The following is a 13645-nucleotide window of genomic DNA, read 5'->3' as shown; positions in this document are numbered from 1 at the left end:
TCACTTTTCACACTCATGCATGTTAAGTGTATGCTTTCCTTGGTCTGGCTGCAAGGGTGAAGTTAGTCACAACTTCAGCCTACATCAGTTGAGAGGACTTGATAGGTCAATGTGCACAAACCTTTCAGCTCTGGGCCCAGCTCAGGAATACCATCAATACTTATCAAACAAAGGGTAGGATACTCAGTGAGCAACTAGTCTTAGATGCTGCCAAATGTATATGGATTGATTGGGAGCTTATCAAAACGAAGAGCTTACTTTCCAGAGATGGGATGGAAGTGGCCCAGAATTTCTTTTCATAGTTTACTGATCACTGGACAGCCTGTAAGTTTTGTGGCATTTCTCTCTTCCTGCATCTATATGTTCAGTCTCTAGCCAATTGTAGTTTCTCAAGGACAGGGGGCTGGATCTACAGTCTCACTGTTTCCAGCCCATCTGGAGCCTAGTGTTTCCCCACATAAAATCTCAACATCATTGCCACCATTGTCTTGTGCAGAATCCCTATCCCTACCCCTAGGTGCAATGTTGCCGTCCTCCTCAGCAGCGTCAAAATGTGAGTGATGTACTACATGAAAGTGACGTCGTCTGCTCTTATCCTCATAACATCTCCACGAGGGAGGAAACCGAGGCTCCGAGGGCTTGTTTCTTGCCTGCAGTCGTGAAGCAAACAAGTAGCAGTTCAGTCTGCAGTGTAGGCATTGAGAATTGCCAAGCCTGAGCACCTCCCTGCAGCTCAGGAGACAGTCGGAGAAGTACAAGGGAGGAGCACCACTTTCAGCCTGCTGGGACAGGTAAGCTGCAGGATCTGGTGTGTATGTGCCTGTGTGTGTGTTGCCAGGAAAGTCCTGATTATAGGTCATTGCACCAAATGGAGATTTTTTTTCCTTATACGTAGAAACTATAAATATAGGCTCTGAAGTCACCCTGACTTCATCTCTAACCAATCAGGCCCTGCCAGTTTGCATGCTATACATGTACGCATGACTCAAAGGACCCTCGGGCAAAGGGTGGATTAAAAACCAATCAGACAATACTAATTTTCATAAATGGGAACTCCTTGTCTTCTTAGTTGGCTGTTTAGTGAATCATGAGTCACGAATTTCCTTTTTCGGGTAATATTTACCATAGGGCATGGCTGGTTCTAGGGTTTACGTAATATCCATCTATCTGATGGGAAACATGTTCTTAAAACATTACCTAATGGTAGATTTTTTTACCTGATAAATAGTCCTTTGGATTAAACAAAAATGTTGAGGAAAGGCATGGGAGGCGGGTTGGGGACAGAAAGGGGGAGAGACATAAGCCATGGTTTGAGGGGCTAAAGGGTGCTTGGCTAGCATTCATTCAGAAGGAATTCTTCTTGTATTAACAGAGGCAGAGGCCAAGGAGAGAAGGAGGGCATGAAGACAAGTCCAGGAAAGGCGCAGTGATATATGATGTGCCTTGTCGCACCTTCAGTGCACAGGGAGTGTCCTTTCCCCTGGCTAATGATTTTCTGTGTTTTAGTGATTTCCCCGGTTTCTTATTTCTCCTGAGAACGCTGTCTCACTCCTATTGTCTTCCTCTTTCTCAGATTCTTCCCAGAAGAGTCAAGCCTTGGGGGGGGGGGTCACTGGCTCTACATGGTCCACGCATCTCCCCACTCCCTATTTATGCTTTGAACGTTTCCTTTATATGAGCCTCAGTGTCTTCATCTATAAAATGGAAGTAACAGTGGCGTTCTCACCTTACAAGCCATTGACAAAGGAATCTAGTTACTACTAAAGCTGCTTAAAGCAGTGTGTTGCATTGTAAAGTTACTATTCTGATACTGTTGCTGTTATGCTGAGAAACCTGATGGCAGCAGCAAAACCACCGGTGCCAGGTCCTAAGGGTACCAAGCCATGGAACTGAAACTTGAAATGAAGCCCATGTATCCTCAAGCTCTTTTTTTTCAATTGATAGGCACAGTAATGGCCAGCCATCAAGACATGTAGCCAAGTGTGTTTCCTAAGGCATGGGAAATTAGCATCTTTTATTTGCACCAACAAACATCAAGTTTATGGCCAGAGAAGATGAGCTAAGTGAAACCTCAGAGGCCATTTTGTCCTCTTATTTCCTATACCTACAATTAATTTGGTCTGTATAGTGTTGGAAGGACAAACACATTTCCACACTACTTGGCACATCTTTTTAAACTTTGTAATTTCATTTAAGACCACCACTCCTCCCACACGCGCGCACCCACACACAAATGTTGAGGCAGGGCCTCACTATGCAACCATAGCATACATCAGGCTGGCCTTAAACTCAGAGAGACGTTCCTGCCTCTGCGTCCTGAGTGTTGGGATTCAAGGCATACACTACCGTTCCCAGGTAAGTTTATAGTTATTTTTGTTTATGTGTATGTGCCCATATGGACATGTGCCAAATGTGTAAGGGGGCCTGTATGAGTATATTCTGTATGTGTATGTGCCATTGTGGGTATATGCTATATATGTAGGCATGCCTGTGGAGTCTAAAGAGGGCATCCCTCAGTTAGAGTTACACACAGTTGTGAAACACGGGACGTGGGTGCCAGGAAGCAAACTAAGGCTCCCTGGAAGAGTAACTCTTAACCACTGAGTCATCACTTCAGGGCCCCAAACCCAGATGTATGTCTTTTCTAGAAAGGCTGCTACCATCTGACATCTACCTGTCTGGTGTGCTGCAAAGCCTGCAAGTGTATACTTACCATGCTGGACTTCTCTTTGCACCTTGCCCTGCTCTATACATTCCCCTCTCCCATGACAAATAGATTAATTTATGACCGGGAGAAGTGTGGAAGGAACTCTGCTGGATCCGGTTGAGGTCTGACTTCTCTGGATAGCCATGTGTGGTTGTTCTATGTTGGTACTCTCTCTTTCCTCATCAGGGTTCCCACTCCACCTGATCTGGTAGCCCAAGATCTTGTGAGCAGTGTCACGTAGCTCCCACGGAAGATTACAGGCCAGACCCTTTCCGGATAAAGAACTTGTTCAACAAGCACAAGGACTTCCTGCAAGTACCTCACCCTACGCTGAGGAGTTCCCAGCCTCCAGCAAATGACCTTTAGTCAGATTTAAAAGTTATCCTCTTACCCATAGAAAGTAATGTTTTCTCCTTCCTGTGATAGGACACCTCCCACCCCCCATCCATGTTACTGCGTTTAGAAGAAGTACTGTCCCACTGTAGGTAGATTAAGTATCCTGGCACTCTTACCCCTAGTGAATCAGACATATTCACCCTCAATACCCCTCCCCACTGCCCAAGGTTTATAAATAAAGGTTGGCTGGCATGCTCGGGGGCTCTCTTGCTCGACATTCCTTCACCATAACTATCTGAGACTCCATTTATTCTAGGGGGAACCACTACTGGACACCCGGTGCTCAGACAGCAGTGGTGGAGCTGCCTTTGCAGCTGCTGGGACCTTCTATCACCGCTGCTGGCTCAGTGCTGACCCCCAGTGAAGCACTGCTGGGCCTACATCTCACCAGACCTGCCTCCCAGCAGGTTTTGTCCAGCTGCTTCCTCTGCTCTGCTAGGCACAGCAGCTCAAACAAGGAACTGTAACACTTTGGATGTCAGCATAGGCTTGTGGTGCTCCCGAGTTGCCACTGCTTTCTGAGACCTGCAGCCTCATGCTAAAAGGGCTAAACTGTAATTCCGGTGGAAACTCTTTTTCTCCCAGAGAAACCAGGAACCTGGCTTAGTGCCCCAGCCTCTGGCCTCATCCAGAGCACTCCATGCTGCCCCTGAACAAAAAAACAGGGACCTTGGGACCTTTGACCTTGAGGTCCCTCCATTCTCCTCTGGACCAGCATGCTGGATGCAGAACCCAGGCCACCCACTGCCAGATGCTGAATGACAGAGATGACAATCTAGGAACAACCTTACAGGTCATTTTAGCTTCTCATTTCCTATAGCTATGATTTGTTTGGTCTGCAAAGTACTTGCAGTCCCAGGGATGTGGAGCACCAGAAGTCTCCCCCGTTTGAACTTCTCAGAGCTCGTCTCAGTGAAACTTATGACACAGTCTTGGTCCTTCTTCAAGTTGCCTCCACCTTCTGGAATCTTCTCCAGTCTGCCCTGTCTTTTGGCTACCCTTGCTTTGAGTACAAGGTTACTTCTTCCAACTTTGTGATACCATCCTTGAGATAGGTATTGGCATCTTCGTTTCACAGGTAGGAAAACTGAGGCTGAGAAGTTCCAAAATCTTGTCCACTGACAACACTAATTGTAAAGCTCAGCTCTCTTTATTGCAAACTGAGTGTGAAAATTCAGACCTGTACCACAGAAGAAAGAACAGAGTTAATGATCTGGTGAGCCAGGGTTATTCAATAGAGGGCGATGATGTCTGAGAATGTTTAAAGGCTGAATAAATGGGCTGAGTTGGGGAAGATTCTGGAAAGTGGAGATGATGTCAGGGTGAAGAGATGGCATAGGTAGGAAATCTTGGAGCCCGTTGTTAGCTTGCCTGGCCTGGGGCATCTTGAAGGGAATGCAGAGAAATAAAAAAATCATACTATGAAAGCAACTTGAATGCTTGTCCTGAGGAGTTTGGACAAAGAGACACTAGAAGACTTAGGAAGAGATGAGCAGAGGCTGCTGACAGCCGTGAGCTTCTAGAAAGAGAATGACTCCCACTCCACGCCCCTTTCTCCTCCTCTTCCTTTCCTTGAGTCTTCTTGCCATAGAAAGGCTTTGGTGTAGGGTCTAAAGGGCAGTTCCATGAAGTCTCTGCACTCTACTACCCTCTGTAATAACAGTTCTCAGCCTGTCAGTCATGAACCCAGGTTTGAATATCAGATATCCTGCATATCATATCTTTATGTTACTATTCATAACAGTAGCAAAATTAGTTATTAAGTAGCAACAAAATAATTTTATCGGGGGGGGGGGGTCACCACAACATGAGGAACTGTATTAAAGGGTCATGGCATTACTTTGGGTGAAGTAATGAGAATTGAGAAGAGCCGTGAAACACAAAGAAAGATTTTAAGCAAAGGGGTGAAATAGGGGGTTTGGACAATAGTCCACAGCAAAGCTCAAGAAGGAAGTAGAGACTTTAGATCCCAAAAGATAACAGCCTCAATCCTTCAAGTGAGAGACCAATGGTGGGGGAATAGAGGCATGCCTCTTACATGAAGCATCAGCAGCAATTTGTCCTGGTGATTTAAAAAAAAAGACATTATCTTCATCATCACTATCACCACCACCACCATCATCACCTCCACCCCCTACCATTCCCACAACTCCCCACCACTACCACCACCACCATGTTTTTCTCATTCCAGCTCCTCTTGCTCCTTCTCCTCCACAAGTTCTCCCTCCTTTTCCTCCTCCTTCTCTTTCTCCTTCTCCGTTAGTTGGTTCAGATTTGCTTTTAACTCTCTAAGAACTGAATTGGATTCTCCTGGAATCAACAAAAGCTTCTCTTTGTGTTGCCCCGTGCAGCACAGCTCTGTGGCTGGCTGAAGAGTCAAATCCAGACTCTTCCTGCCTTGCTGCTCTCACATACTCCTTCCTGCTGCTTAAGCTTTAGTCATTGTTCGTGTGAGGCCCCAGATGGCATAAGAGGAACAGGGACAGGCACACAGTCTCCACTTGAAGGACATCCCTGGGGTTTGCACATTCTGGGTCTCCCACTATTCATCAGACATACCATTTCAAATGGCCATATCCAGCATCTAGGTAGGTTGGCGAATGACAGCTTTATTTTGGCTGAACTGAGACCCGCTAATGTGGCGAAGAGAACAAATGCTACTTTCAGTTTTCCTTTCTTAGGGCCATGCAGAGGGAATCAGCTGTGTCGCTGGTACAGCCATGGCCAGCAGACATTTGTTGAATTCTGACTAGGGGAGTCTGAACTGGGTATTTGGGAGGTGGACAGATACTGAATGTGGTATCTACTCTCGCCACTCTTACATGTCCACCAACCGTGGAAGGGGTCACAGGCATCCCTTGGTCCAGACGCCCGTTCTCCACTGGGGACATCTGCCTTTAACTGCTGTTCCTGTATCTCTTGTGCTGGTGGTAGCTAGTCACAGAAATCTCGCTCTGTGAGTCAACAGTCATCATTGCTCTCACTGAGTAATATCCACATAGTGGTAGCCTCTCCCCGAGTAGGAAATGGGTCTCGCTGACTCTTTGTTACATGAACTAGCCCAGTTGCTGAGTGGTGGAGTTCCCGACCTCACCTATCTGTACCAGCTTGTGGCCTTCCGGGTTATTAGCCTTGCTTCTAGATTGGGTGGACCATATGGGATTAGCTCACTGTCTTAATCAAAGTTCTGTTGCTGTGAAGAGATACTGAAACTTCTATAAACAAAAACATGTAATTGGGGCTGGTTTTTAGGTCCAGAGGTTCAGAGGTTTAGGCCATTATCATCATGGTAGGAAGCATGGTGACACACAGGCAGATTTGGGGCTGGGGAGCTAGCTGGGACAGAGAGAGAGCGAGAGCGAGAGAGAGAGAGAGAGAGAGGGAGAACACTACTGGGCCTGGCTTGAGCAGTTGAAACCCCAAAGCCAGCCCTTCCCCCGCCCCAGCTCCACTTCCTCCAAGGCCACATCTACTTTAACAAAGCCATATCTCTTAATAGTGCAATTGCCTGGTGACCAAGCATCTCAATCTGTAGGCCTATTGGGGCCATTCTTACTCAAACCACCACCCTCACATAGCTTGGATTTGTCAAACTTGGCTGTAACATATGCTGGCATGGCCTATAGTGACTTGCATTCTCTATTTCATTTCTCTATTAGTAAGATGATATTGATCTCTGTTGCATGAGGCTGCTGTGATGTTTAAATGAGTTAAGGAATGTGAGACGGACTCTGACACCAAATATAGCAGTCATTATCATTGCAAATATCTCTGTTATTATTGGTAATAAAGTGCCTCAGGTCTCTCTTCTCCTTTGGGTAAATTGCATTAAAAAAAATCTTAGGCAAAAGAGAGATGTTTAACACTTGCAGAAGATTTGAAGTGTGACCTCCAGTTGTGACAGGAGTCTCAAGTTTTACTCCCTTAACCATTTTCACAGAGTTACTATTGCTCCCATGGAACACCACCTCCCGGGGTCTCCAGCTTTCTGTCTCCACAGGCAGTGCCTCCTGGGAAGATGCACCTGTTACAAGGGGGATCCATGCTCATCAGCCGTTTGTTGTCAGTAGAAGCAGACAGGACACAAATCGACAAGCCCTAGAGAACGCTAAGATCATCGGCATCACTCAGAAGATGGTTCAGGCTTTCACCGTTCCACGAACTGGCTGAGTGGCTGGAGTCAAGGTGTGTCCCCTGACCCAACAGCCCGCTGGATTTTGAGAGCCATTCAGTAGGTGTGTTGTAAGACCAGAGAGGAGATTTGTCACGGCATTCCTTTGGATTCCCCCTGGAACCTCTTTCTTTCACCCTGAGCTGGCCCAGGTGGGACTGGCATCTGGGTGGAGGCTGCGTGTGTGCCCAGACAGCCCTCCACAATCTGGGCACATGCCCAGACAGCCCTCCATGATCTGGGAGGCAAGCAAAGTCTGCCTACTGCCAGAGCAGGATTGTTGCCGAGATCTGGCAATACTCAGCAAGCATGTCCCATCAAGGCTGAACTAAAAATAGGTCTAATGCATGGGGCCTAGAGAAACCAGCAGCCTGGCACACAGAAGTTAGCCAGCCAGGTCAAACTAAGCTGCCACCACCACTCCCGCTGCCACCTCAACCTGCCAGGGGCACAACAACTGAGCTAATTCTCTCACAGTTTAGCCATTTTCCACCTCTAACCTTGCCCTGCCTCCCTCCCATAACTAGCGAGTGTCTCCTTTTCCCACCTCCCTCTTACTAAACTGGCTTTTGCAGAGGTACTGAAGACAGACGCGGTGCACGAGGGTCACATCTTTGGTCTTTTATTTTTTTTCTTTTTCTAGATGTTTAATCAAAAAGCAAGTTCTCAATTGCTTTTTCAATACAGTGCTATTAATCCTCAGAACTTCCACTCCTAGTGCGCCATGAGTATAAAAAGCAACAAGTGGCACAGCAATAATTCTAGAAATTTGTCACGCACCATAATCACTTGGGTGGCTAGAGCTTGCTGAAGCCGAGTGCCTGAGGCTCCCCGGTGCTTGTGATTGGGTGGGTCTGGAGAGCATTGCTTTCAAAGAAAGGCTCAGGATTGCTGCTGATGGTGGTCTGGGGACCACATGGTAAGGACTTGAGAAGATGCTAAGAGTGCGAGTTCTGGCATCAGAGAGGAGGAGTATTTACTATTCTTGGCCCTGTTCCTTCCATTGGAGTGACGTTAAGCAAATTATTTTCTCAACAATATGTAAAAAACAGGGGACTAATAATTCCTATTTTATAGTGTTGATGGGAGGATTAAGTGAGTTAATTCATATAAAAGCACTTAAAACAGCCTCTGGCAAGAGCAAGTCCTAAGTAAACATTAGCTGATATTTGTATACCAGAGTCTGCACAGAGCATGCATTCCAGCCCCCCCCCCCTCTGTCTCTGTCTCTCTCTCCCCCCCTCCCCCACAGCTGCTGTCAGCTCCACTTAAAGTATTTTTCTTTATACCAGTCCTGCCTCTCCCAGGGTCTTTGTAAAAGGAGGCCACAGGATGAGTGCATATATGTTTGAATAATAAAGGGTCACAAAAGACCCCGGAAAGGGCCTGAGTCTATCTCTTACAGGGATCCAGGTTGGAGAATGAAAGTAAGATCCAGGTTTCCTGGCTGCCCAGCCAAGGCACTTTCCAGAACACCAGCACCAGTCCCCAGCGGCAGACTGGCTGTTTCCAAGAGTGCTTAGGAACGACGTGCCCCGCCTTACCCCTCGGCCACTGCCAGCGTTTGGATTGTTTCCTCTTTGGTTGTTTATGATTAGAGACATCACATCTGTAAACATCCAACATCTGAACGTAGACGGCCATTTTATTTTGGATTTGTTTCTTTCTAAGTAGAATTCCTAGGCCAAAAAGTACAGACAATGTTACAGCTCCAAAAGCCGAGACCCCTTGAGTCTTCCCGCAGGAGCGACTTGGCATTTTCCCAGAGGGCATAGAGACCTGAGGATGCTGGTGCAGTCTGGAGGGGGAATAGAGCCCTGTGCTGAGTCTTCAGGTCAGCAGCTGATGCAGCTGCGAGGAAGCTGCTCCCGCCAGGAGTGAGATGCTGCTCACCCAGTGGTGTCTTCTCTACGAAAAGGAGTTTGGATTAGTGCTTCTCTCAGATGAGTCTGCGCAGCGCGATTGCTTGGGGACTTCATAAATATCTATCTCTGATGCACTAGGCCTGGAGTACAGCCCAAGCTTCTCTGTTTCTAGTACATTCTGGCTGAGGTTGATTCTGCCGATCAGGAAGTGTACTTTCAGGATGCAAGAGTTTAGATGACCCTGTCTTTGTCCACGCTGTTATTTTGTCTGAGACACCACTCTCAGAATTCTTTTAACTTTGATTCCAAATATTTCCTTCTCCCCGGACGGGATTAGGCCCCTCCACGTATGACTATCGCAGCTCTCACTGCTGTATTGTTCCTTGCACCAGGGTAGGAAAATACAGCAAATAAACCAAATGGCTGCAAGATTGCTACTCTCCAGTTAGGCTTTCACGAATCGCCCTCACTTCCCCAAAGCCTACAGTTGGTGACCCTTCTCTGATCCTTGACAGCTTTTTTTCTAGGCCCCCCAAAATGCCGGCCCTGAACCAAGAATGAACTCAGATAAGTGAATAAGATCCAGGAAGCTTAGCGTCCCTCACAGGGTGGCTCTAATAAATTTCAGAAAACAAAAAGCAGGTGTTGGCGATCCTTCCCCTGCCCAAAGAGTTATTTACACAAGTTTCCAAAGCAATCCCCTTCATCGTTTGACATGCCTATTACACGGTTCTCTTCGGGGAAAAGTCTGGAGTTAGTTAGCTCAGTGGATTAGAGAGCAAGGCCCCTCAAGGCCAAGCAAGGGCAATGGGCGCCTTTTTCTTCCCTCCACTCCCCAGACTGTGCGCTGCTGGCCCCGCCCACTTCTCCAAACTGTGTGATGCCCCACCCCCTCACGGTGCCTGTGACCTGTTGGGTCCTCATGTTGGAGAAAGAGGTCAAACAGTGCTTCCCATTCCTCTATTCAGAATAGACACCAGCCAAGGCCCAGAAGAAACTTGAACTTGGGCATTGCACACCTGAGGTACGACACAGACGTCTCAGGCACTGCCAGCTGGGCTGATGTTTATGTTGAAATAACTTCAAACTTAAAGAAAGTTTCAAAAACAGTCCAGGAGCCTCCTTTGTTCCTTTGGGCCAGATCCACCCATTTACAACAGTTTGTCTCCTCCCTCTTTTGTTTCAGTTTCTTTCACAGAAGATGACGAATAGATCACTGGAATAAAAATAAATTAAATTACAAAACATTATTCAAAAGTCGCAGAGCTAAGACAAAAGAAATAGGACAGTTTCAAAGGAACCTAAACTGGTAACATTTCTACTTTAAAAGCTATTAGAATTTAAAATTACACCAAGAGTTTTGAGATATTATGAAACATTAATATATCATAGTGTTTTCTGGAAGCATTTGAGAAGAGGTCATGAGCACAGAATGCCCTTTAGGATGCAGTCAGTATACTAATGTGTTCCTCTAAGAGCAAGGATGTCTCTTATGTAACCTCCAAGACATCTCAGGTAATCTGACGACGATAAAATACGTTAGGACATGGTTTACGTCTTTTCATTTGTACTGATAACATTTTTATAAACCATATTTTCTTGCAGTACCTGATGAGCCTAAGTACATCTGCTTCAGTTTGTATTCCCTTTTAGGGTTTTCTTTCTAGACTTTATTTTATTTTATTTTTAGTTTTTATTGTCTGGCAGTTTCATACACTTGTATAACAACTTTTAGCCTTTTCCTGTCCCTCCTCTTCTCTCTCTCTCTCTCTCTTTTGCTGGAGGCTGGAAGCCTTCTCAACAAGCCCCCTCCTACTTTCTTGTCTTTTAGGGTGTGGCCCACTGAGTTTAATCCCTTACTTGCCTGAGCACCATAGGAGGTTAGCATCATAGCGAGAGGTTATCAAGATCATCACTGGGGAGGGGTGCTGGGGAAGACATCCCTGCCCTAAGAAACATTTACTTTTCAGTAGGCCCCCCAGGGAGGAGTGGGGCCTCTTGGGGCCCCTTCTCATCCAGGAGGAAAGGCCAATGGGCCCAGTCTTGCGCAGATCACCACAGCCATAGTGAGTTCAAGAGTGCAATGGCTATGTCACACCCAGGAGGTGTGTTTTTGCTGCACACCCTGTCTCTTGTACTTTTCCACGCCCTTCTTTAGAATAATTTTATTTTTCGAACAAAAAGATTAACATATTTCCGAGGCCAAAATGTACAAAAATAAATCATGCTTAGAGAAACTTTCTCTCTCCCTTCTCCTTTCTACTCCAAGGACAACCCATAACAGCTAGCCCATTTTGTTTCCCGATTTATTATGCCTAGATTATTTTTAAATTTAAAACAAAGAAGCAGCTAGATAGATTCGGCTTTCTTGTTTATCCTTTTTTTCCCCCCTGTGTTAAATGTAGAGCCCTTAATAGACACTCTCGCACTTTGCGTTTTTCTTGGCAGTGGTCCACGAATGTTCATGAAGCTGTCCTTGTTGTTTTCTCACTCTCGCATATTCACGATAGATTTTCCATAAGTTATTTGCTGTTCCTTTCCCCTTCTAAATTGCTCTGGGCAAGAGTAAGCGGCACATATGATGGTCTGGACTTCCATGCGAAGGACAAACTGTGGGCTTCTGCTTTCTCACTCGTGGAGGGAGCGTCATGCCGTCCACAGGTGCAAAGGATGCTGCCGGGCAGTGCGTGGCCATGTGCCAAGTGGTCTTGGCAAGTACGAGACCAGCTTGACCTTTTAGCATTAGTTGAATGTGGTCAGCTGGGTGACCTTAGGGTACACTCTGTCTAAGCAGATGCACCCGTGCGAACCACAGAACGACGAAGGATAGGTTGTGGGATAGTTAAGGCGCTAAGTTTTGAGGTGATTTGTTACAAACCAATGGAAGGCTGTAACTCTATATATATTCTACTGTGGGGATGCCCAGTCCCACATATGCAACTACAGATAATGCTCCAATAAATGGATTTGTGTATTTACTTTTATATTATTGGGGTATATTTCAAAGGTAAAATCCCAGAAGTAGGATAGAGTGCAGAGCTAATTGTTTAATAGCCTATAACAATAATTTATTATTTTACAGCTTTTCGGAGCCAAGGATGCAGGCACAGTTTGGCTGGTGCTTCCAGCCCAGGGCTCTTCAGAACAGCTGACCAAGTTGTCTTCAGAGGCTGCGCACACCTCGTCCTCAGCCACAGTCGCTGGTTACTGGAAGGCCTCAGCCACACTTGCTGGCTGCTCACACCTCGTCCTCAGCCACACTCGCTGGCTATTGGAAGGCCTCAGCCATACTCGCTGGCTGCGCACACCTCATCCTCAGCCACACTCGCTGGCTATTGAAGGCCTTAGTCACACTCGCTGGCTATTAAAGGCCTCAGGTCCTCGCTGGCTGCTAGCTAGAGACAGTGGCTCCTAACTCAATGGGTCTCTCCAGAGGGCAGATGGCACATGACTGCTAACTTCTCTCAAAGCAAGCACATAAACAAAACATGAAGGTACCAAGGCTGAAGTCACGTTCTTTTGTACCCTAGTCTCAGAAGAAACATCCTGTCACTTTCATAGTATCTATAGCTCTAGATCCCACTCAAGTGGAGTGTGATGTAAGGGGGGGCCATTTAAGGGCCATGTGCCACAGCACTTCTCGGTGTGTGAGTGGGCCTCTTCTGCGTATTTGCTTTTTATCTATCCATGATTTTATACATAGTTTTCTCCTGGATGTGAAGCTTCTTTCCTTAGGAAATATGTCACAAATATTTTTCCCCAATTTGTCATTTGCTATTTGCTTTTTCTCGTGGTGACTTTCCATTTAGCCGTTTTGTTTTTAATTAGTCAGATGTATCAATCGTTTCTTTATCACATCTTGGTTCTGAATGCAAGCTAGGATCCATTACTCTCTACTCCACTATAGGGAGTCAGCCGTGGTCTCCTCCATTGCTTGTGTAGCACATTACTTCACGTTTTGTTCTTTGGTGTGTCAGGAATTCTTTTTCTTGTTTTTTCTTTTTCTTTCTTTGGAATGAGAATTTTTCCCAAGTGCTGAACTAATTGTCTGCCCTGCTGGGGGTCTGTGCATTTAGGAATAACTCCAAACCACTTCAACTGGAGGACCTTCCTTGTATGCTCCTATCTACTTTGTCCATCCTGATTATTGCGTATGAATTTTGGTATAAGCTTGTGTAGCTCTGGGAAAAAATGGTTACTGGTTTACTTATTAGAATTTCGGTAAATTAGTAAGTTAGTTTAAAGTTAATTCATATTTTGGTGAGATGTCTGAATCTAGAGCAGATATGTTTCCTTCATTTGTGCAAGTTCACATCTATATGTTGGGCATGTTTCAGAGTTTTCTTTATATACTTTGTAAATATTTCTCATCAAAAACTATGCAAAATTTAGGCTGGTTAAATTGCCTAATACGGAATGCCACTTGCCATTGACCCTGATAATGTGAATTCAATCCCTGAGTCCCACATGGTGGAAGGAGAGACCTGACTCCCACAAACTGTCCTG

Source organism: Acomys russatus, chromosome 2 (genome assembly GCF_903995435.1).
Source record: "Acomys russatus chromosome 2, mAcoRus1.1, whole genome shotgun sequence".
NCBI lineage: Eukaryota > Metazoa > Chordata > Mammalia > Rodentia > Muridae > Acomys > Acomys russatus.
Note: the sequence above shows the minus strand (reverse complement) of the source record.